This window comes from Mus musculus, chromosome 16, assembly GCF_000001635.26.
Source record: "Mus musculus strain C57BL/6J chromosome 16, GRCm38.p6 C57BL/6J".
Classification (NCBI taxonomy): Eukaryota; Metazoa; Chordata; class Mammalia; order Rodentia; family Muridae; genus Mus; species Mus musculus.
The window spans coordinates 25,053,206-25,069,869 of NC_000082.6; the positions used below are offsets into that span (position 1 = coordinate 25,053,206).

Below are 16,664 nucleotides of genomic sequence, written 5' to 3' on the forward strand. Positions count from 1 at the left end.
CTAGGACTACATGGGCCCAGACTGCTCTGCCCGGCTCCCCCTGTTCATCCTTTATTTCTCTTCTGTTTCCTGTCAAATGAGTTGGCCACTAGCCATATTGACAAGTTCCTGTCATGTAACAATTCATCCTTCTTTCCTGTCAGCTTGAAGACAGAGGCAAGAAGGTTCCAAGCTTTTCTCTATAATGAAACTTCTTTTTGAGGGAGGGTCTGGGAGCTCTGCTTCAAGGGCGACAGTAACCTTTGTGGGTCAGGACAGTTTCTCTTGACCAACGTGCCATGTTCCCTTGCAAAGGACATATGGGGCTGTTGTGGGGGTAGTTTCTATCAATGCTATGAGATGCCCTGGTTGATGGTGCTGTTTAAGCCTTCTTGGTCTTTTATCCATAAATTTTATTGTGTTGGGTTTGTAGCATTAGCTGTGATTTTTGGCGAGTCTTTTTCAAGTACCTGGTGTGTGTGTGTGTGTGTGTGTGTGTGTGTGTAATAGATCCCAATTCCTAAATCAAAATTGTACTTCCTGGCCAGAAAGGTCAGCTAGGGATGGGAGACCACATGACTGAAAGAACCCAGAAGTTCCCTTTCCACACATGTGTCGGCATCGGCATACAAGCCTACTGCCAAAGTCCTACTAGAATCCGACATGTTCCTTGGCTTGGAAATACCATAGGAGACAGCCAACATTGTAGCACTTAAAACACATTATCTTTCTCTGTTTTTATTCATAAAATCCCCCAGATTTTTTACAGTGACAGATACTAATAAAATGTATTAGATTTTAAATATTTACTACTTTTATGTCTTTATTTTAAATTATTAAATAGTAATCATACAGAAAGGCTCTAACAGATGTCATATATTTATCGTCAAGATGAGCAGATGCTCACAGTTTCCCTTATTTGCCTCAGATCTCCATTTTCCTTAAGGAAATCAAGCACACCACACATAGTTAGGGCCCCCACTTTCCACTTTCCTCATCCTCTTCTTTGTATCTCCCATCTACACAGGAGACAACTCCCCTGAATATGATAACATCATCTCCATGAATGTGTTTTTCCAACCTACTGCATCCTCAAGCAACCTTTTCATGGTGCTTATTAGCCTTTGTAATCAGAGGAGAATAAAGGACACATCTATCTATTCTGAAAGCCTATATGTGTTATAATCTCTATTGCTTCCACCTGAATTTTGCTCTAAGCCTGTTTTTTATGATCTACCCACTTTAGTCTAGCTGCAGCCTGCTTTGTCTTTGATAGAAGTATATTGGACCCTGCTCCCATGACTCAGCGTTTATCAGCTGCCTACCTTGGGGATTTCCAGTGCCAACTCTAATGCCCTGGCCCCTGGTAGGGACAACCTGCCAGACACTGGACTGGATCTATGAATGGATAGAGTTATTCTTGTTGGGTCTGAACGCTTTGATACAGCATTCCCACACCAAGGAATAAAGAGTCAGCTGCCATCCTGCCTGAGCTGTTCTGCTTGGGTTCTCCATGGTTGGAAGTTAAGCCTTTGAGAGAAAGCACATAGAGACAGCTGGGACTGGAAAGGTGGGGCAGAGTGTGATGACAATGATTGACAGCATCCAACATCCTTAAGTTACATAAACAGTGAGACCTAAAGTAGAACACAACACATTCAAAATCTGTTCATCAAAGTAAATATTTGAAGGTTTATATAGCATGTACTATGTGTTTGTTTACTTGCTTATTGCATTTCTGTTTTTGGAGTCCAGACTGGCCTCAGATTTGGTATGAAGTAAAAGATGACCTCAAACTCCTAATCCTCCTGCCTCTACTTCCCAAATGCTGGGACCAAAGACCTGACCAACCATGTCTTGCTTTTTTATTAAAAAAAAAAAAAAGGCATAATTTTATATTTTAAAGATGAAAAACAGGCACACAGAAGCAGCGTGCTATAAGGAAGAACATGGAGTTCAGAGGGAGTTGGCCATACACTGGCTCAACTGTTTGCTAATTTACTGCCAAGGACTAGTGTCTCAGACCTCCAGGGCCTGGCGTAGAGTAGCGGGGCTTTGCAATGGTGGCTGCTGCTGCACAGAAGACATGGGCTCCTGCTAACAGTAAGAAGTACATGTATAGTAGAACTGGGTCTAAATCTGTGGTTACCTCTGTCAAAGCTCCCCTCTTTTCAGCAAAACCAAGCTCCCCTTCAAAGGTGCATGCTATATGGAGAGAGAAGTAACTCTGAATTCAGGGTCTCAGGTCCTCGTCTCAAGCAGGTGGCTGCATGCGCGCATGAATTTCTTCTCTGCTCTTCTCCTGACACCTCTCACTGTGGGAAGAGGTTGAATCCTGTAACTTCTATGGGCTGGCACTTCTGCACCTGGCATTTTGTGCCTCTGCTTGAGAAGTACAGCACCAAACTTCCTGCCCCGCTGCAATGAAGGCGATGCCACCGACGGTTTAAAAAGGTTGGAACAGGAAGGTGGGCAGAGCTCCTTCAGCTGCTTGTAATCCTTAGTGAATGAAGCCAGTCGGGTTTCTTTTATGCTCCCCAACTTGAGCTGGGAAGGGATCCGGTTAAGAGGGGGCTTCAGAAAACAATAAAACCAGTTGTCTCCTCCTCCATGTCCTCCTCCTCCTCTTCTTCTCCATCTTCTTCCCTCTCCTCTTCTCCTTCCTTCCCTTCCTCCATCTCTCTTCCCACCTCCTTTGTCTCACTTCTTCTATCAAAGAAGGACTGAATCCAGAAACCAGTTAATTAAAACACTTCAGATGAAGGGTCACAAAAGGGATTTTATTTTTGCTTCAAGTTCCACATGCTAATTTTTCCCATCATGCTTTCTGACTTGGCTTTACTGATTTGAGGGGGTAGACACACACACACACACACACACACACACACACACACACACACACAAGTCTGTCTAGGGCTACCAAGTTTCTGGACCACTTCGATTGTCCTTTAAGCCTTGGGACCCGGGAAGTTTACATTTGCTTGAGTCGCTGTGGTATGCTCAGGAGTACGCATGCACTCCATTTCCACATTGAACGGCGTTATAAAGGATGACACGTGCGAGTACACATCAACCTTGAACATTAAGATGCTGTGGAAGAGCCAGCAACCCACTGTCGGCCCTGGCACATCAGCTCTGGCCTCAGAAAAGCCCTCCTCCACTCCACTCCATATTCAACATAGGCAGCTGCTCAGCTGGAACAGGAAGCTGGCCTCCAAATATTGCCTTTTCATTCTCAGTGGGACCCATGGGGGTCCTCCTGGCTTCTTGGAACTTTTGGACTCCTGGTTTCCACTTTTCAGTCTGTTGTCTTTTGACTTTTGCCCCATCTCTGAATCTGGCAATCTTGCAGTCTGGTGAGCATGCCCTTTCCATTCCGAGGTGGGTTTAGCTGCATTTTATTTTATTTTATTTTATCTTATTTTTACTGGGAATTTTTGTCAACTCGAAGTGTCTAGATCTTGGTAGTTCCTCTAGGATGTGCTGTGTTCTTTTTACCATGACCACACATATTCCTGAGCCAATGACCCACCTATAGGTATGTGCTTGGGCTTCTTGATGCTTCATGACACTTAGTGTTTTGTGATAGTCAAAGCAGACACCAGTTTCCCTTGGTATTAGATATTTATGTGCTCCTAGCATGTCTTTGCTTACTTATCCTCCTCTTGAAGGCCTGGACACGATCCACTTTCATTCGTCAAGTTTGATCATGCAGAGTTAATACATAATATTTACCAAATCAGTGCCCTAACAACGGAGTTACTAATGCTGGCTGTGAGCTGTCTTAGAGAGCACCGCAAGTTGTTCATGTATAGTATTCAAATTTAATCTTGGGAGAATTCCATTCTAAAAATGAGGAAAACATAGAGTGGCTATTTAGTGTGTGTGCACTTTCAGATAGGCATTATTCTAGGAAATCCCTATATATGTTCAGTTTTCATTCTACGGAGCACTTTACTGTGTGCCAGGCATATATTTTATCCCTTTACATTTAAACTCATTTTACCCACATAATTATAAAGCATGCACTATTGTTACCCTCTTGTATTTGATAAAATTGAAATTCATGGAACTTAAAAAATATATCCAAGTCAAAAAATAGAATTCAGATTCCCAATTCAGTAGTCTGGTTGAAGAGACATTCATTCCTTTCTGGTCACTGGGCTCCTTCCCCAGTCAGCCCTGCAGCACAGCCTCTATAAGCCGTGGTTATGTCCATTTTCACAGAGAACAAAGTAGACACCCACACAGATTAAATACCTGTACTGCAGCCCAGAGCTGAACCTCGACTGTGCTTTGAACATTCATCTGTTTTCAGAGACACGTGACAATTTTCAGCTTAGGTACATATGATATTGTCCAGCCATATGAGAGTTTTACTGTGCTCGGAGGGTTGGCCTGAACACAATGTATGTTGGGGAGGGTGGATACTTATAAATCCTAAGATGCAGAACTTCCTTTCAAGAGGCAAGTAAAAAGCTATTAAAATAATCTCTACCCCCCAATTTCTGTTTCTTTCAGCACGGTATTTCGACGGTGGTTCTTTAACCATTCACACTGAACGAGGAAAATGTTAAGTTTAAAATGGTCAGCAAAGGTGAGGTGGAACTTGTGGGCCTAGGTGGTGAGACGGACAGCCTTTCTATTTAAGGCCAGATGCACTGGCTGGGTTTAGAGATGTTTAGAGAAAAATAACAGTTCTCTACACCCAGATTCATAAGTGTGGACAAAACTGGTATGGTGATGTGGGGACCAGAGAGCAAATAATCAGATTGCTCACAGCAATATTTCTCTGTGACTGAGTGGGCTTGTGGTCGGATCTAAGAAAGAAGTAAGTGTGTTGACCTCAACTCAGGATGCAGACAGGCCCACTTTGGGCTCTCTCCATACAGACTCACCATCAGATGACCATGAGCCAGTCATTTCCTCCCTCCAAGACTCTTCAAGGACTCCATCAAATGGGCATGAGGCTCCATTGTGCTTATGCAGACTGCAGTTGGTCATCAAGGTCATGGAAAGTCTTGGCTAGCTGTGAGTGTGAACCCGAGGTGGGTGTAAGACGCTGACAGGGAAGGAAGTTTTGCCCCCTCTGTAGTTCCTCACAGGGCATTGTGCTGACAGAGCCGTAACAGATTGACTCATACAGAACACTAGGGAAAATGGGCATGATTGCCAGTTCCTAGGCCTGGAACTGGCTTCAGCTGGTTTACTGGTGGGATTCAGGGATGGGAGGTGCAACGGGTAGGTGCCACACTCAGGAAAGAGGGGTATTCTAGAAGGAGGGGTGTTCTTCCGTGCCAGAGGTTCAGGATGGGAGACGTTAAGCTCCAGTCTGGGCAGGCAGAGGAAGGGGCTGGCAGGACCCCATGCTTCTCTTTAGCTTCACACTGACTTCCCGCTCTCACAGACACGTCTCAAAACTCTGTCTCAGCCTCCGTTTCTCCAGCTGTAAATTGCAAAGACCCTACTTTTCAACATTTTGAGAAAGGCCTAGTACCCTCTCTCATCTACTCTGCGAGACTACTAAGGAGTGGTGAAGTTGTTCCAATAGTCGCTTGGTTTCTGCCCTGAGCTCAAGTTCTTTTAAGCCAGTTCTGGAATCCTTTGGGTGGTGGAGCGCACAAGGATTCCTGTGTGTCAGTAAGTGAGCGTACGTGACAGAGGGCTTTTAAATGAATCACTTTGTATATAGCAGGGCCGCACCTGCTCCTCAGACTCTGAAGGCAGTGCGAGCAACAAGATCATTCAAAAGCGCCGCTTTCCATTCAGGTCTATAATTAGCCAGCAGGCTGTTCACCCCTGGAGCTGCTGGGACGGGCCTGGGGCAGCCTGGAGGGGCGGAGCCGAGCCCCTAGGCCCGCCCCTTGGATTCCTCCTCCCGCTGTCCTGTCGGGTCTCCGGTTGTTCTCCCCACCCCCATCTGCGTTCTGGACCGTGCCGGGCTCTACGGGGCAGGATTCCTGGAGGACAGGGCCTGTCCACCCTCCTTTCGGGCTCCCTCTCCAGCTAAGAAGCCCCTCGAGGGATGCGACTCCCCTGGAGCAGCTGTATTTAGAGTGGCATCCTCTTCCCCGCCAGCCGGCTTCTGCGTCCCGCTCTCGGGGCTACCGCCCGCTCACCCCGCCCAGCTCTCCGGGCCCCTCCCAGCCGCCTCTCCCTCTTTGTCGCATTACATAGTAATCTGAGATGCATTGGATGGGCTCCAGGGAACAGAATGTACTTGGCAGAGGCGCGGGGCTTGATGTCTGCAAAATGTCGGAAACTCAGCCAAGAGCTGCTAACTGGGTCATTAACCTCCAAAAGCGAAGCGAGGGCTGTAGGCCCTCTCTGCCTCCCTTCATCTCGCCAATAAAAGTGCCTCAGTGTGAAGGAAAGAAAAAGCCCAAGGTTGGCTGCTTTGATTTCTAGGCACTGAAGGCAGACCGGTCTCCTCCCCCTGCCCGCGCCCCAGCTCCTCCCGGCTGCCTTTCTGTTCGGAACCAAGAGTTTACAAGTGGCCTTTCAAAGGCCCAGCAGCCCTGCAGGGCCAAGCTGCAGCATCTGTGAAGATGTTACCCTCCGCCCTTCCCAACCGCACAGCCTCAGACCCATTTTCTCCCCCCTGGGTTGCGAGGGAGGGGTAAGTTTGGAGGTGGGGCGAAGAAGAAAGTTCTAGTTTAGTCCTTCGGCACTATTCTGCTCCTCCCCCTTTCTGCTTGCTACTCCTCTTCCTTCTACCCTTCCCCTCCTTCCTGCTGGAAAGCTTACGGTGCTCCATATACAAAGCCTGGCTGATGAGCTCCTGGCAGCAGCTGTCAATCCTTTCTCTGCCTGTTAACTGTTACCTGTTCTCAACCTACCTCACCAGTTGGTCTTAAGGACCAAAGGAGAAAGTCCCTCTTTGATCCTGTGACCTTCAGGTCTCTAAAAGCCTAAGGTCTCTAAAGTCCAAAGGAACTCCGGACTTGTAAGTCCTGGAAAGTAAGCAGAGAAAGAGTCTCCCAAAGGCGAAATATCAAAAAGGGAGAGCCACTAAAATCCACCCCCTTCAGATTTCTGGCCATGTTGGACTGCCAAAAAGGTACTTCCTGTGATCATCCAAACCCATTTCTCCGTGGCTAGAGACTCAGGGAGAATTTGGTAGTGAAACCCGGAAGTGGTGTCTTCCTCAGATGAGAGTCCTTGATGGAGAGAGAAGACCACTTGCCCAGCAGAGACAAAGCAAACCCGGGGAGGGGAGAATTGACTTGGCGAATCATACTTAGAAACAGATGTCAGCTTGTCTACACAGTAGGCCAAACCCAGCCCGGGGTGCCCATGTCATTCTTGCCGCGGTCTATGGCAGGCATATCCGATTGACCCTGCCTTTCCCTGAGCATCCCACAGAGGCTAGTTTCTGGGCTTGATGACCTCTGCCTGACTTCCTACTGCCATGCCTCAGTTCCTCTGTAGCCATCAAATCTCAACTTGGGTGCCCCCACCTCTCTTGCTGCCTTCTTTCAGTTTTTCTGAGAGATTTACTAATGTCCTCCAGATAACCAGTCCCTTTGTGCCTGTGTTAAGTCTCTTGTATGGGATATAAGTTATTATATAGTTATTGCTCCATGGGTAGAACTCATTCCTTGTCAATATCAACACCGATGGCAAAGGCCACCCAGCACCCACCCTTCTTGATTTGCCTTCTCTTTGTTTAGGTAGGCCTTCTATCTATCTATCTATCTATCTATCTATCTATCTATCTATCTATCTATCTATCTATCTAATATTACATATATTTTATAATAATTACATATAATTTATAGACAGGGATTATCTGTGTAGCCCTGGCTGTCCTGGAACTCGCTCTGTAGACCAGGCTGGCTTTTGACTCAGGGATCTGCCTGCCTCTGCCATCTTAGTGACGGGATTAAAGGTGTGTGCCACCACAGCCTGGAGTCCTGAATAGCTTCCTTCATCACGCTAAAATGTCTGGCTTGGGTTGCATTTTATGTAGTCACCTTACTGAGGGCCTTTATGTGAGTGTCTGGCTTGGTAAAAGTCATAGCTTGCCTTGAGGGCTGTCCTGGGGCTGGCCAACCCTTCTGTTCTCACCAGTCTTCTGGAGGCAGGCTTCCATATACTCTCTTCTTCCTCCCTTGAGATAGCCTCAGGGCAGGAAAAGCCGCATTTTCTTTTTGACAAGTTTTCCCGGGATTTCTTAATACTCTGATTCCACAAGAAGTAGCTCACCACAGCTCTTCTTATGCTTCTCAGCACCTACACAGAAAAACTGTCACTAGGTGTTATAAAAGAGGCCTTAGACTCCAGAGAAGCGCACCGCCTGTTTGGGGACGAGTCCCCACTTCCCACCTTAACTGGATGTTTGGCCTTGCCCGATATTTTTCACTGTGCACATCTTCAGAATTCTCACTACAAGTTTCCCAAGAAGCCCACATTTTGGGAAGCTCAGAGCTCCTAGGAAAATATAAAAACATTTCAAGTTCCTTTCAGAACGTAGAAAAGACCAAGTCCCTTACTGTTCGCATCACAATAAAGAACTTAATCAAAAGTGAGCCAGTGCAAGAAGCATGAAGCTGCAGAAGATATTAAAGGTTTGGAAATAACAGCAAGCAGGACGGCTGGCCTTGTGAATGCTCCCCCCTCCCCCCCAGTGTCAGGGTGCCTGGGCTGTCTCAGCTGACTCACCGCTAGCTGGAGATGAATCATATTCCCTTTCTGTGTGTAAGGTCTCATTTCCTTCACCCCCCCCCCCCAATAAAACAGGCATGTTTATTATTCCTACCATGCAGGAGGGATGGGAAGTTTTAAGAGTCCTTGATAATTACACAAAAAATATTATTAAAGTAAAAATTAGCTGCAAATATGTTTTTTTCTTTCTGGTGAGGCACAGAGATGGGGAGGTGTGGGTGGTTCCCCTCGGATGTTGCTGTGGCTTCTGGAAGCCTGGCTCACTGACAATAGGACCCTTGAAGCTGGAAATGCGTATGGGACCAATAAGCTCTCCTTTAAGTCACCATGAAACCCAGATAACACAGTCGCCCTCTTCTAAAGGAAACTGTCCTTGTCCTCCCAGTCAGTTTATCTGTGGAGGTAGTAGTGTTTATGGTCTGCTTGAGTGGGAGAATGAAGCCGAGGAGGTGAGAAGCCCAAACTCAAGATGTGGCACCTGGGACAGGAACAGGAGGCAGGCAGAGTGTGGAGGGCTTGAGTACTAGGTTGGGCCAGCAAGCTATTCCTGAGGGCTATGGGATGCTAATGCTTGTCATTGAGCTGGGCCTCGGCAGGATGTGAAGAGCGTTTCAGTGAGCTTTTTGGCTGTTGGATGGAGGGCAGCAACCTACTGCAGCCACTTTGATCCATTTGAGCTTTGCTTTTCCTCTTTTTGGAAATGAATGATAGCTCCTTGGTAGTCCGGCCATGCTGTTTTCGTGCAGTAAAGACCCCAGGGAAACAGTGCATGTGTGCATGTGTGCATGTGTCCTTGAATAGAAGAGGTAGGAAGGAGGTAACCGACTTGTTAGGCACAAAACCAACTCCAGAACTTTGTTATCTGGGGAGGAAGCCTAACCCAGCCCAACATCTTAGCCAGGTCTAGTCGAAAAGAACCCCTGGGTGTCTAGAGCACAGAGATCTTTATCTAGGACACAGCATAGTAGATCTGCAGTTTAGGGCCTGGCCACTGACCTCTGTCTAGACTTGTCTGCCATCTACTTCTTAGTCCATCTGAGACACTTGCATTTGAGAAGACAGCTATGCCTCCATTCTACGCAGTTATTCCTTAGCACTGTATCCTGCATTAGAGTCCCAGGAATCTTTATAGTTGGGTGGCTAGAGAGCTTCAGAGCTGAAACTTGAAAGTCCAGTTTGGTGTTTCCTAAGGCTTGCTGTGAGACCCTACAAAGGACGTTACTGTAATGGTGCTATCAAAGTTACCTAAGGACCTTTAGGCAAAGATTCATGTAAAAATGTCTCGGGAAGGTTCAACTTGCACTGAGCCCTTGGGTTTGAGGATGTATACTTGTATACCTGCTTTATAGTTGGTATCAAAACAGCTCTCAATTTAGATACTATTGTTTCAAGGAGGCTTACATACACAAGCAAGTGAAGGAATAGAGATCAGCTGGACCCAAGGAAATGTAGCAAGTGAAGAACTCTGTGAGCTTAAGAGTATTGAACTGACTGAAAGCAACCTGAGTCCTCAGTGGAAAGAGAAGGTCCGTAGATTCCTATTTCACAGCTCGACAGTGGATACTAGCTTCCAGTGAAATCATTAACTTATTTATCCTGTATTTGACGGGCTGTTTTTTAGAGATGAAACCAAGGTTCACCAGGAAAAGCCTACCTAAACAGTGTCATTTAGGTCCTGGGGATTGTGAGTAAGGTGGTGACCGGGTACAAGGTACATTTTTAGCCTATGTTGCAGGTTCATCCTACTGATTACTGTATGACCTTGATGCCTGTGGCTGGTGTGTACTGAACCATTATGTGTAGGATTTAGGCTCTGAAGTGTCTCCTGGTTCCTTCATTCTGCTCTTGGAAATGTCAACACTGCTGCGGATTGACTGGTGACACTCAGTCATTCTATCTTGGAGTCTACATACAAGCTAAGAAATGACAGTTCCCACCCTTACACTGGTGAGGACCAAAGGGTGGAAAGACATTGAAGTGGGATGCGTCGAAGTTCCAGATGAAAGCTGTCATCCCTAAGTTCATGTTTAACCACATAATGATGTCTGGCCACACCCTTACTCCTCATCTTATGGCGTTCCAAAGGAAATTTTGGATTTCAATTCTAACAAGTTAGTCTCCAATGCAGAACATGAAATATGAATTGTATCTCATGGATTCTACAGTTCAGTTCTCTTAGACAAGGACAATGAGACTTTACAAAGCTTACCCACTGGACCTGACCAAAGAAACAGGCAGGAAATCTTAGAGTCAGGACCACATCCCAGATGCCCACTGGTCCTTGGTGTTCCTTTTGATTTGTAAGCTATGTGTTGGAGTTTGGTCTCTAGGTTCCAATGGATAACTTTTGCTAGGTTAAAGAGTATCAAGATTGTTCTTGGCCTCTGACAGTTTTATGGATCTGCACTATCTATTTCTGGTCCAGTGTTGATTCTGTGCTATTGTTTGAGCTCTGTCCATAATATCTGCCACTGCCTTTAAGAGAGAGAGAAAAAATGTTCTCTTGTGCCTCACAAGACAGGGAGAGATAGACAGGGTCAGCTTGAGCAGATTGGCTGTCTCTGACACACACACCTGCCTTGGCTGATATTTGCTTGATATTTGCCATCCTCAGCTGCTTTCCTGTGCAGTTAGCTACCTTGTACTTCTGAATCTATAGCTTAAAAACAAACAAACAATTAGTTCTTCCACCCCCTCCTACTGAATGTAGCACTAAAACATCTGCATAGATAGAATTTTGTGAAAATGAGCAGAAAATTTGAGGCAATTCAAGGAGGACCAATAAGCTCTCCTTTAAGTCACCATGAAACCCAGATAACACAGTCGCCCTCTTCTAAAGGAAACTGTCCTTGTCCTCCCAGAGTTTTCCATGGCCATGCCCAAATCTTCTCCAAGAGCGCCCTCTGCTGGATGACATCAGGACCCCGACAGCCTCAGCCATCTTGGAAGTAGAGCCAACTGGAGTTTTGAGAGAATAAAAAGGAAGGTTGGAGAGAAAGGGGGTTGGTGTTTTGGGTGGGGAAGGGAAGATATTTGAGGGGAGGGAGAGAGGGGGAGGGGAGATTACCACACTGGGAAGCTCCGAGGCACCTCTATTTGAACACCATCCTAAAATAAGATGTGTTCCATCCATGACGTCCTTATGCCGCTCTACTTCTATTTCAATGTATTAACTTAGTACTAAAAGATGATCACATGTTTTAAAAGAAAAGAAGCAGATGGGGAGACCCACAGGCAAACATCAGGCAGAGTTTGGGTGACTTGTGAAAGAATGGGGGATAGAACTGAACAAGCCGGAGAGATCAAGGACACCACAAGAAGACCTACAGAGTCAACTAACATGGGACCGTGGGGGCTCACAGAGCCTGGACCACCTACCAGGGAGCATGCAGGAGCTGGACCTAGACCTCCTACACTTTTGTAGCAAATGTGCAGCTTGGTCTTTATGTGTGTTCCCTAACCAATGGAGCTGGGTCTGTCTCTGTCTTTGTTCCCTGCCATTGCATCTCCTTCCCCCTACCTGGTCTCCCTGGTTGGGCCTCAGTGGGAAAGGATGTATTTAGTTCTGCTAGGACCAGAGGTTTCAGGATGTAGCAGTTACTAAGTGGGGGACTCCCTTTCAGGGACAATGGGGGATTTGTAAGGGTGGGGCTAGGAAGAGAGCAGGAAGGGAGGGCTGTAATTGAGATGTAAAATGGAAAAAAAAAAAAAGAAGAAGAAGGATCAAAGGAGAGGAAGAACCAAGAATCTCCCTTGATATTGATGATTCCTTGATGGATTACAAAAGATAATTTCATAAAATAGCTCAAGTTCTATTTGAGATTTTATTATTCTTTCAGGTAAGTTCTCCGTCAGCTAGTCATTCCTACCCAGGGATTGAACAGTTTTGGAATTCAAGGCATATTTGTAAGTTCAGTGACTCATTACTGTGCTTGCACTTCATTTAGTATATTTAATTAGCATATTTATTCCAAAGAAGACCATAACTTCAAAACACTTTTTTAGAAGAAGAAAATGCATTAGCAAACTTTAAAAGTATATTTGAATATCTAAGTCATATTTTAAATTAAGCATGTTTGGGTAAATAATCTCTCTCTCTCTCTCTCTCTCTCTCTCTCTCTTCCCCCCTCCCCACTTCTGTCTGTGTGTGTTTGTGTGTGATTTTAAACAAGAAGAAGGCCTCCTATAAATAGCCTTTTTAAGGCAAGCTCTTGTTGATAGATTGAATTTTGTCTTTAAGACCGATGTTAGTGTGAACTTATTCATTGGTAGGAGTTTGCTACGAAAATATAGAATTGGAGGGTTGATAATCTTTAAAGTGTCATGTTCAGTAGACCAAAAGAAGCAGTAGCTAGGAATGTCCTTGTGGGATGAGCATAGGGCTGAGCTAACTGTTAGAACTCTGACTTAAAAATGGAATAGTAACGTTCTATGAAACATTAGGGAAGACTCCCCCATCTCATTACTCAAGTGGTTAAAAATGAAACCTGAAACGAATAATGTCCCAAAGGCTCATGGTCAGTCCTAGGTGGAGCCCAGACTGGACCTTGGATCATCCAGAGTGCTTAGCAACATCCAAGCAGACCTTTGATGAACTGTTTTTCTTATCATGCCATGAAAGGGAATTACAGGCAAATGCTAAGATGTCCATGTCTGATTCCTACAAACTCCATATTGAAATAATCTTCTTCATTGCATTTGCAGGTGGTGCTGATGTGACTTAACGGAGTCCTCAGGGTGGAGACTATAGTTGCAGTGGTAGCTTCATGAGTAGAGGAAGAGAGATTTTAGCCTGGCAGTCTTTCTGTCACATCATGTGATGTGAAGTGCCATCGTGGGAACTCCATCAGTAAGAGGGTCCTCAGCACACAGGACCCTTTGACCTTTTGCACTTCTCTGCCTCCAGACAGTGAGAAATACACTAACTTCCTTTGCAAGTAACCTAGTTTGTGGAGATCAGTTAAAGGGATGAGAAACAGACTGGTAGCAAGAGACTGAAGAACGCCGCTGGAAACTGCTGCTGACATTGTCATAAAACATGGAAGAAATTCCTATTTGAGACTCTGTCCCAGCTCATTGTATCCTTAAGAGACCTAGAAATAAACCACTCAGCTCCTCCCCACGATGACCTCCACTCTGTTTACACAGGGGCTGGCCAGATGTTAGAAAAAGCAAGCAAACACTTGCAGCTGTTATCAGGGCGAGGGTGGAGCACACGAGGTTCCCAAGTTTTCATCCAACACATCAGAACATAGTTAATTTTTACTGCTTTTGGGTTAACTGTCTTCCTCGTCCTTAACTTTTAACACTTAGTATTGAAGCTTGTGTCGAGAGATGCAAAGGGATCCCTGAGCTAACTTTAGCCCATGGCCAAGGCAAGTTGTCCTCTATAACCTTGGGAGAAATCTCTCTTCATCTTTAGTTCCCCTTTGTTCGAGAAGGATGGCTCTTTGTAGCAAGTAGAGTTTAGAAGTATGCAGGAGTCAGTGTTTTGTGGTGAGTCCATGGGCTTTGGAATTATGTAATGTCTAGTTTTGAATCCCATCCTAGCCATTCACTGATCATGTGATTTTGGGTTACACAGGCTGGAGTCTTATTACATTGCTTATTTATTGAATTAAATTCCTATCTTGTAGCTGTATAGAGTATCACTTCCATTCCTGTGCAGAGGGCACGGTTAATGATTAACTGTTTCCACTGGGACACTACAATAAGAGGTAGATTGAAATGACATTCAAGGGAACAGACACAGAAAATTAGGAAACCTTTGTTTCTTAGAAATCTATGGAAACAGACCAGTTTCTAGCAGACATTAAGGGTGGCGCTGCTTGCCAGTATAGAACCCCCTTGTTTGTTTTCTCACAGCTAACACAAGCCTTGATTGCTTTTCTTCAAGGAGAGGGATGCAAAAAGCCTGACCTCTAGTGGTCCCTGCCTTTGTGTTGGACTGAAGGGGAAGGGCTAAGACTATAAGAACAATCAAGACTTCACTAGCACACTGGAAACCAACGTCACACATTTCCTAGTTAAATTAACTTGTAGTTGTGTTTCCATTGTTTTTTAACCTAAGCTGGCTTGGAGCTTACTCTCTAGCTGAGGATGGACTTGGATTCCTGACGCTCCTCCTTCAGCCACCCAGGTACTGAGGTTACAGGCGTGGGCCACTATGTGTGCCTGACAAGCTGTCTCATTTGGTAAGAACTTAGGACAAATTGTTAGATGTCTCGCTACACTTGTGAGTTTGCAGTCCAGTTTAAGATGTGGCACAGGAGGTTTGCAGGTGCTCTGAGTTCCAGATCCTATCATCTTGTAGCATCTGTCACACGAGTCAGCTCATTGTTGACATAGAGAAAGCAGATAACCACTGGGTATATTTCACAGAGAGTTTCCTTAATATTGAGAGTCAGACATCAAAGTGATATCCAAGACTGCTTTGCTCAATGCCTCCAGAGGCCTGGCCCCTCGAGACTTTGATCTCTTTCTTTTTTTCTCCCAGTAGGTCTGTGTTAACAGGCATTTCACACAGACCCCTGTCCTCTTGACACCATGTAAACTTTGCCTCAGAGCCAGAGCTTTGAAGCCCTCAATTAAGGTCTGTTCACTTTAGCAAACCAGTCATATTCACTCAAAACCTGGAACCAGACCCATGTTAAACGTCTTAAGTATTCAGAAGTTCAGGAGCAAACGAGGTCATTACCAACATTATGCTTTCTCTCTCTCTCTCTCTCTCTCTCTCTCTCTCTCTCTCTCTCTCTCTCTCTTAACTTTATTTTTCAACTAGCTTACACAGGATTCGATTTCATCATGATGTCTTTAAACAAAATTTGTTTTGTTGGCCCCCTTTCTCCTCTCTTCTCCCTCATCTCTCCTGGCTCTCCTGTGTACCATTCCACCTACTGGAGGCATCCGTTTCTCTTCCGCTTTAATTGTCATTTGTGCCTTCCCTCTTCTTCAATACTTCTCTCCCTGTGTCATGGTCTTCCTTCTTGTTCTATAGCCAGTATACTCTATGTATCCCCAGTCATGTAGGCACATGGAAGCATTATAAATGAGGATGCTCATATGTGAAGGACATGCAATTTTTCCTTTCTTGTATCTGAGTCATAGTACTTTTTTGCTTCATAGTACATTTCAATTTCATCCATTGCCTGCAAATTTAATGATTTCATTTTCCTTAATGGCCAAATAAATTTTCATTGGATATATGATTCACAGTTTCTATTCATCTGCTTCCTTGTGGTTGTGCATAGAGCCGAAATACGCACGGAGTGTAGGTATCTCTGTAGCAGGATATGCAGTCCTTTAAATTATATGTCAATGAGTCACACAGGTAGAGCATATTATAATTATATATTCAATTACTTGAGAACCCTCACATTGATTTCCATATGAGTGATACAAAGTTATGCTCCTACCAGCTGAGATAAGATTCTTCTTTCCCTACATCCTTGACAGCGTTTATTGTTGGTTTTTGTTTGTTTGTTATCTCAACTATTCTAATTCACATGAAATGAAATCTCAAAGTGGTTTTAATTTGCATTTGCCTAGTGGCTAAAGATGTCGAACACTTTTTAAAACACATACTGCCCATTCGTATTTCTTCCTTTGAGAACTGGCTGTTCATTTTATAAGCTCAATTATTGATTACGGGAGGGTTTTATTGTTTAATTTTCCCCCTCATATTCTAGATATCAACCCTTTGTCTGATATGGTTGGCAAATATCTTCTCTCATTCTCCTGGCTGTAAAGTTTCTACTATGCAGAGCCTTTGACTTCGTGTAGTCACATTTGTTTAATCTTAAAACTGTTTCCTGTGCTACCGGAGTTCTGTTCGGAAAATTCTAGCCCTAATGTATAACTTGAAGTATACTCCTTATGTGTTCCTCTTGTGGTTCAGCATTTCAGGTTTTATATTAAGGTTTCTAGGCCACTTTAACTGATTTGTGCAGAGTGAGAGACATGAGTTTCATTTCATCCTTCTGCATGTGGAATAGGTTATCTTTCTTCCTTGCACGTAT

General features: G+C 44.8%; 1 long non-coding RNA gene across 1 annotated transcript; it reads left to right on the forward strand.

The window, feature by feature from the left end:
- The first annotated feature begins 6,433 nt into the window (after nucleotides 1–6,433).
- A230028O05Rik (RIKEN cDNA A230028O05 gene) lies at nucleotides 6,434–15,853 on the forward strand. Its single transcript, NR_040374.1, has 3 exons — nucleotides 6,434–6,598; nucleotides 11,508–11,632; nucleotides 13,351–15,853. It is a non-coding gene; the product is annotated as an RIKEN cDNA A230028O05 gene (long non-coding RNA).
- Nucleotides 15,854–16,664: the final 811 nt, after the last annotated feature.